At 36.4% G+C, this 8,782-nt stretch overlaps 1 long non-coding RNA gene across 2 annotated transcripts; it reads left to right on the forward strand.

The window, feature by feature from the left end:
• The first annotated feature begins 4,774 nt into the window (after positions 1 to 4,774).
• LOC146679823 (uncharacterized) lies at positions 4,775 to 8,471 on the forward strand. Of its 2 annotated transcripts, XR_014918484.1 has the most exons (8): positions 4,775 to 5,029; positions 5,747 to 5,786; positions 5,932 to 5,978; positions 6,291 to 6,335; positions 7,176 to 7,205; positions 7,659 to 7,727; positions 7,934 to 8,008; positions 8,404 to 8,471. It is a non-coding gene; the product is annotated as an uncharacterized LOC146679823 (long non-coding RNA). The 2 variants fall into 2 exon arrangements; XR_014918483.1 differs by lacking the exon at positions 4,775 to 5,029 and having other exon boundaries at positions 5,668 to 5,978.
• The last annotated feature ends 311 nt before the right edge of the window (positions 8,472 to 8,782 follow it).

Raw genomic sequence — 8,782 nt, forward strand, 5'->3', positions numbered from 1 at the left:
ATAAGATGGCAAAGGTTTGCTGCGTTTTGGTGAACATGTGCCCCAGTGTGGTAGTAAAACCAGGGAAAAATGCTCTTGTTAAATACTCTTAAGTCTTGTGCTGTTTATGTAGTGATAAGTTTTCTTTTTTTTTTTTTTTTTTTTCCTTTTTTCTCTTCTTTTTTTTTTCTCCTTCTCTTTTTACAGTTGCAGAAACATATAGGTGATTGCTGTAACGTATGTTTTAATTTTGAAATTAAAGCAGCCTTTTTTCCGTTAAAAGGTTCTTTGTGAGGATCAATCCAGACATGGGAACAAAATGCCCTGCAAAACTTGGTACAAGCCGCAAGACAGGTCGTGTCGTAAAGAGGAAGGTTACAAGAATCAGCCCTCGGATCACCACCTTCCTCCAGCGGCTCTCTGAGTTTGAATGGAGGACTTCCAACTAGGTAAGAACAGAGATGATAATATCTTTTACATAGCTGATAATTATATACATACTGTACACACATCCATACAACAGTATGAATGATCTCAGACAGATGTGAACAAGTGAATAACCTGAGCAAACATGAATATTGATGATGTGTCTTTGACAGGTGGTGATAAAGACTACGCTGAACCCGACCATCCTGGTAACGGAAATCTAAATCCCATGTCACATTCTATTTCCTGGGACCCACTGATAATTATTACATTTTGTAAATGAGTTTTGTTTTACAATTGTAATAGTTTATTTAATGTTCATGCTGGTGGGTTTGTCCTGTTTTTAGTGGAATGAAAAACTGTTTTCCTTAAAAAAATCAGACAGAAAGGTGAAGGACTGTGTAGTTTTCATGTACGCTTCTATTTATTTTGGTTATTGGCATTGTTTTTATTCAGTTGAAAAATGTTTTTCTTGTTAAAAAAAAAAATCAACAATAAATGTTGGTTTAATTCACTATTCTGAGACTACTTTATTTTTTTATTTTTTTTTGTCCCGTTTGGATCTATAGCCATCAGAATTGTTGTCTTGAGGCCAAGAAAGATGGCAAGTGGATTTATTTTACCAAGTGGATCATCATGGCCTTGCCATATTGATCCATTTGATTGACCTTTATTATAATTATGAATTTATTTTATTTTCAGTTGCAAACGGGACAGACATAACTGTGGGACAGGACAGGGGGAAAGAATGAAAGAAAGCGAGGGAGAGAAAGAAAGAAAACCAAAGGGGGGAAGAGACGGTGAGAAGGGGGGGAAGAGAGAAAAAAAAAACAAACAACAAAAAAAACCCTCCTGGGTCACCTGTATGGAGAAAAAAAAAAACAGAGGAGACAGCAAACAACAAAGAGCAACATAATAATAGAAAAAAAAGCACCATCACAATAAACTAGCTAGCCATAGATATCAATAGTTACTAAATAATAAACGATATTGTGCAGCACGCAGGATAGACAGCGCACAGTGTGCTTTGAGGCAGGAGCCAAGAAAGCTGTAGTCCGCGTCTGTGAATACCCGTGTGTACACCTGTGTGCATACCTGTGTGGATCAGCATGCTTGCATTCCAAAGGTTTCTCCATGTGATAAGTGATAAGTTTTCAAAAGAGACAGTAAATTACAGAATGCTAGTAGTGGGTGATATTATACAAATGCTGTCATGATTTTATGTGAACATTTTGTCATTTGTAAACTATACATAACATTTTTTCTACATTGTAACTGATGTGATGTTCGACAAAGTGCTTTTAATTAAAAATAGGCAAACATTTCTTTGTTTCTTTATTCAACTTTTGAACAGTGGTATTTAGTAAGTACATATTCAGTAAATGCAAAGTATTTACATGGCCCCCTAAATTAAAACACTATGGGTTATTCAGAACAGAACTATGCTTGGAAAAATATTGTCCCATCAGTTGATCCAACTCCTCCACAGTAGCAGGTGGAACTTTTCTTTTTTGAGGATGGCTTCTTTTACCTGTCACTACAGATGGTCTGTCTATGTTTTGATCAAGAACCTTTTTTTTGGGCAGCTGAAGAGGAGAAGTCTATCTTATGGCCAACCTCTGGCTGTATCTTGGTCATATTACCCAGCAAAACCCAGTATGCAGGTTCATCTGTAACAGTCCTTGTGCCACAGATCCTCACTGTTGCTTCTACATTAAACAGAAGAGCAGTGACATGGCTGCAAGTCTCCACGACTCTAGCCATACAGCTGCAGTGGGCGGCTTCAACCTTCCCTGTGATGCTCACAATGACCTGTGGCTGCAATGCTGCAATTCAGTCTTTAAGAGTGCAGGACCTGAAACACACACAGACAAAGTTCATTTAAAGACAAGAACTATGAGCCAAGGCCGACACAAATGTGTTTTATTTACTTTCAAATCCATTTATCATAAATGTAACAAATAAAGTGTTTTTATGTATCCATCTATAGAACGCTGCTTGTTATATTCTAAATCTGCATGTTTCTTTTTAGAAACCTATCAGCAAAAAATGAACCTAAAGTATGTAATGCAAGGATGTAATCACTTTCAAGAGGGAGAAAACATAAAGTTCAACTTTAAGTGACAATTATGGACACCTAATATGACAAGCAGATTCTGCAGGTCATTAATCAATGTATAAAACTAAAACAGAATGTATTTTTAGTGACACAGGACACAAACAAGGAAGCAAGATGTGTAATTAGGATTATTTATAATAAATATGAATTAATTAGGGCAATTTCTTTAACCATAAAGAATAACTAAATCCTTCAGGACAATGTCACATCAATGCACTGAACTCACTATGTTATCCCTCTAACAGAGCCTCTACATGTTCTCACTGTAATTTCCCCCTCACGAATGAATTTTTGCTAGCACTAATTTGAATGTTGGGGGGAATCAAACGCATTTTACTCGCAGTACTCAAGCTGACTTACCTTTGCTTGAATGACGGCGTACTCACAACGTGGAGGCTTAAAAATAACCAAATCTTGTACCCAGTCCTTGGTGAATAGTTGGGTTGCGGTCACGTGGTTCTGATGACGTGCGGAGGCAGCGCGATTTTTGAGTGGAGGGCGGAAGTAAACATGGAGGACACTGTGGAGAGTCAGGAGAGCAGCTATTGTGCAACTTTAGACCCCGTTTCTCGGGAGAGATATAAACAGATAGTTAAAAAATATATCGGACGTGATCCGTATTCTTTGAAAATGTCCGAATACACCACAGAAGTAAAGGATTTGCCTACTATCGAGGCTGTGGATATCACCAACTACTTGGTCCTCCAGACTTCTTACTACACTAGGCAGCAAATGAAAGCTTTCAAGAGTCTGGAGGCGTACAATTTTTTTGTCAGCGGGTGGGTCCACAACCTTGGAACAAAACGTCTCCGTGATGGATACAGTTTGGTGTTTGCAAGGGTGAGTGTTTGTTCTTATATTGCTTTATCTTAAACACGCTAACAGTTAGCGGTAGCGGCTTTAACGTCAACAAACATGCCACATCCTTAGGACTTCGTTAGAGTGACAGTTGTTTGTTTCAAGGTAAACCATTCTCAGCGGTCTAACGAGACACCTCTGAAGACTTGGGTAATTGCAAAGGAGGATGGAGAAGTGATTGCAGCTCATTGCAATTGTATGGCAGGGTTAGTAGCCTGTTCTCCACTGTCACTAGGCTCAAATCCGGGCTCTCAGCCGTCTGTTGCATATCCAAAATCGCCTCTGCACATCGATGCTGTTCTGCCTTAAGCTTCATTCTTTTCTCTCGTTTGAGAACTGATTCCGATCTGGGTTTTCGTTCGTAGCCGAGATTGACCGTCGGAGCCCAGTCCTCTGACTCTTCGTCATCCAAAGCACTTGGGCAGCCTATAGTCCCAATCAAGTCAATATTAGACTACTAACTTAAAAGCACTAAGTAAACGAGAATTTAACGACAACCTAATGCTAATAAGTTCGTTTGCAAACATAACATTACCTCTGACGAAGTGGTCGCTGCAGACACGGGCATTGGCAGACTCTGCTCCTCCCGACTGTAAACGTAAATTTAAAATCCATTTTTTCCTACGTTTTTCGGTTAGAATTTTCCATTTTTCTCCTCTTCGTTGGGCTATTTTTGGTACCCTAAAATACCGTTTATCAGTTTCTCTGGTCGACCTACTGGAGCATTCGTAAACACAACAGGACATAGGCATTTTGCGTACTGTCTGTCTGTGATTTTGCGCTTATCTTTTTCACTTCCGACCGCCAGTCAAATTTTGCGCTTTACGTCGACGTCACGTCTACGTCAAATGAAACCTAGCTATTGGATGTGCGCCTCCAGAGATTTATAATTGCGAAATTGGTGCACCGTGTATGCTCTGACTCCACAGACAAGGTATGAGAGTAGATCATGCTAAGTCAATAGCGGTTTGGTCTTCAGGGTTTCTACTCCACGGCTATATTTCATATGGGTCCACATTTCAACAATCAAGTACCGTCTCTTTGCATCTGGACAGAATCTGTATCTATACCGTCATTTTCTTTTGAGCTACGTTTCAGAATGGTTCGTAGCAAACTTGTTTTGATTCGTGACCTGCCAAGATGGTGCTGCGCTCCCACAATGCATTGCGACATTACGTCAACTCCAAAGCCCTTTGCGTGCAGGAGTGTATGCGCATGCGCATTGCCACGGTGGTTTAAAAAATAAAGATATAATGAAAAGTAATTAATAAAAATTAAATATTTAAACATTCCCACAAATGTGCAATGAACGTGCAAAAACTCTCTTTAGTAGTTGTTGCTGTTTCTTTCTTTCTTTCTTTCTTTTTTTTTTTTTTTGAAAAATAACGACGTCTCTGAGGCGCGAAATCTGACAGCGAGAGGAACGGCCGGATACAGGAGACGGGAAGAAACAAGCCGATTATGTTCGCGTTAATTAAGTGGTTGGAAGATGTAAAATTCTCAATTCTGCCAACTGAACATATACGAGATTTTAATGAGGATGAATAATTAGCCGGCATGGAGGAAACGGACCTTTATTTCGTGGAGTGGCGACAAGAAGCCAAGGCGGGTGGCCAGTCTAAGACGCCTCCATCATCAAGCTAGCAGGTGCCTTTTCCCATATAATATTACTTTATTCTCGCTTATTTGGAACGGAAGCGTAGAGCTGCCACCCAGGCAAAAGAGAAATATAAGTATATCACGTTATAACGTGAAAAGTTTATCGTTCTAACAATATACTATCATGTTTGAACAACATGTTTGAACAACATTGTACGAAAAATGTACATAATTATCACGTCCGTACAATATTGTGCGAACGTGACAATTATGTATATTATAATAACGTGATATTATATTATACCAGTGGTTCTTAACCTGGGTTCGATCGAACCCTAGGGGTTCGGTGAGTTGGTCTCAGGGGTTCGGCAGAGCCTCCGCTGTGACGTGCACGGCTCATTTTGTGCACCAGTAAAAAACATATCTACGTCTAATTTGAAAAAAAAACACACTTTATTTTTCACTAAAGAGGGGTTCAATGAATGCGCATATGAAACTGGTGGGGTTCGGTACCTCCAACAAGGTTAAGAACCACTGTATTATACAAACATGAAAAGCATAATGTTAGAACAATAAACATTTCACGTCATAACGTGATACAGCTCTATTTTTCTTTTGCCTGGGTGGCAGCTCCACGCTTCCATAATTTGGTAATCAAAATATTTAACTTAATTAATTATATTGTGACGTACTTTTGCCTTTTCTTATTATTCTGCCTTCTCAATAACTATCAAAGCCTATTCACATTTAATTTGGCTTTCACAGAAATCCTACCTCTCCTTCTGGCTACAGAGTACTTACCAAGGTTAGAAACAAAGAACAGTTATGCTTTATTAATGTTCGCTAATTACAATGTTCCACATTTCCTTGCTTTTTAAGTCATTTTTAGGCTTTTTAGAGTTTTTGTTTTTTATTTTTTTAGCAGTAATGTTTCTGCCTATTTATTTCAGCCCATGAAATCGAATGCAGATCTTCCTAATGTGAGATTTACATAAATGTAAGTAATTTTGTTTGTCATTGTCATTAATGTTGTTGCTGTTGTTGTTTTTGTGCAGTTTGCAATCATATAAACCTAGCAAGCATCAGTCAGCACAGTGACTAACCTAAACAGATTCTTGCTTTATTCACATATATTATATGTAATTATATATACCTGCACATTGTACCTAGGGTTGCAGCCACTTGGCCCCACCCCATTGTTGTGACAGCCCTGATTGTACTTATACACTGCATCTGAACAGGGAACAGTCTGCCACATTAATGTATTTTTAAGTGACTTGTTTGTAATACATGAATTTGTTTCTTACAGATGTCAAAGTCTCAACCTCATGCTGCCCTCCCCCATCCTCCTAAAGTAAGTATTTGTTGTTGTGGTTTTTTATGCGGTGTCTGTGTCACATGCTAATCATAATTATTGAAATAACTGTTTTCTAACAGGTTTTCCAAAACACTAGTTATGTTTGTTGTCATTCAGACCAGTACTACTGCTTAGACATTGTTTAGTGGTCATGCATGTTTGACAAGCTCGTTATGATACCAAAACAGTAGGCCTATCACAATAATCGATATATCGACTTAACACACAGTACATGTACATGACCTCAATAATTGTTGATGATGTAATTTATCTGCCATTATATTTACAAAAATAAAATATAATGATAACAAAACAATAACATTAAATATCATTGTTTTCTATTTGTTAGAAAACTTACTATTTATTCAAGTTTTTAAGGTATCTAATATTTTGATTCCTAATTTCAATGATCTAAATACTTTAAGAATTAGATGTTGGTTTGTCAATTGAAAGTGTGTAGATCTTGCATTATTATGGTGTTATATTATGATTATACATTCAAAGACATAAAATGGTCTTAAAATGACAATGACATAACTTGTCGCAATTGTTTATGGGGCAATATACCGACCAACAAAAAGTCGTTATCGTAACAGGCCTTCAAAACAGACAGTTTTATGATTGATAAATTAAAAAAATAAATACATTTAATTTCTCTGAGATTCTCTAATATTCAGTTACAGTTCACAACACAGCTACCCGTACATGCAGTATTATACTGTAAATATAAATCTCTGCATTTAGCATCCCACTAGAAGCGTCACAGTTACTGCCTCTTTTTTTTTTTTTTTACAAATACCTGTACTATCACTAACACATTTACTGTTTTACTTTTAGCCTGTGGATACAAATGCAGATTTCCTTAATGTAAGTTGTGCATTTTAATTACATCATGTTATTTTTATTATTATTTATTTATTTATTTTATTTTACATTCAAATATTTCAAGCTTCTTGGTTAAAGAAGCTTGATTGCTAGTAGGTAAAGAATAGTTCACCTATAATTCATATTCCCAATTAATTTCTCACCTCTGATTGAATGCCTTTGTTTGTTTTCCTATAACAAAACATTTTTGCTGGATATATATGGTGAATTTATATGCATAGATACAGTCGTAGTGCTTGACACATGCAAACAGCAGTAGATGTACTAAAAAGGAAATAATTACAATCATGATGTTGATTGCTGATGTCAGTATATATATTTTAGAGGAATGTTTTGTTTTTCACCCAAAATAACTATATTGCTTCAGAAGAGATTTATTACCCTACCGGACTCTTATATATTGTTCTGTTTTTTGTTTGTTTTTGTTATTTTCAGGTTCAATGGTGCGTGTTCTTCTAATGGCCGCCTTCCCACTGGAGGTTTTGATCCACAGCAATTTAAAAGGTAATCAGCTTTGAAAGTCAGTTCAAATGGTTAGCTAATAGTACTTTAAAAAGCCTACAACTCTGTCACCAGTTTCTTTACCAAAAATTACCCATAAAAGTATCGCTCAATAGCATATATTGTAGTTCAAATGTTTAGTTGTACAAATATCAAATTTTTGGAAATCTAAAACTAGTCAAACACTCAAATGTTCATGCTTTTTATAGGAGGACAGAGCAAAACGGACATCGGCGCAGAGTGAAGAACTGCCCTTGATAAGGACACTATGACAGCCATATATAGTAAGTGAAGACTTTCTGTGTATCTAAAATTGCATACAGCACAAGTAACTTACTTTGCAACCATTAAAATAGGTTGTAAAGTAAGTTACCAATACAAATAGGTGATGATGCATTGTAGTGGTTGGTCTCAGACAAAGAAGGTCAACAGATTTATGAATGCTGGAAGGTAAGGAGAGACGACCAAAAGGGGTGTTAGCATTACTGTAATGTGAACTGGATAGACTTCCCATCTAGGAAAAAAAAAGAGGTAAATTATGCGTAAAATATATCTGTATTAATATCTTTATCTGTATAAACAGAAATATCTGTTTGCTAAATGAAGCCAGCTAACATAAATCACATTTTTATTTTAACTCTGATAAAAGTAATAGAACTGTGACTTTTGTTTGTTACAGTGGCGGTAAGGAAGGGGTTTCCCAGCGTGTCCAGAAGGGCTTTGAGGATTGCAGTGAAAGCTGGGGGAACTGAGACTGTGTGTGTACATATATATATATATATATATATATATATATATATATATATATATATATATATATATATATATATATATATATATACACACACATATATGTATATGTGTGTGTGTTTCTTTTAGAATGTTTAAGTATGTAATGAGAATAAACTTATAAAATGAATATTCCTTGCTTGATTGATATGCTATATGTATGTTTTAAACATCAAATAAAGATTTCTTTCAGATGTTACATGTGAATGTGTTTTCTTAGAAATATATGAAGGGTTAAATTTATATTTTTTTGAATGATTTTAAATACA

The sequence above is a fragment of the Copadichromis virginalis genome, unplaced genomic scaffold (genome assembly GCF_057382275.1).
Source record: "Copadichromis virginalis isolate Kocher_CV1m ecotype Utaka unplaced genomic scaffold, C_Virginalis_male_GT1.1 unmapped_scaffold_1, whole genome shotgun sequence".
In the NCBI taxonomy this organism is placed as follows: Eukaryota; Metazoa; Chordata; class Actinopteri; order Cichliformes; family Cichlidae; genus Copadichromis; species Copadichromis virginalis.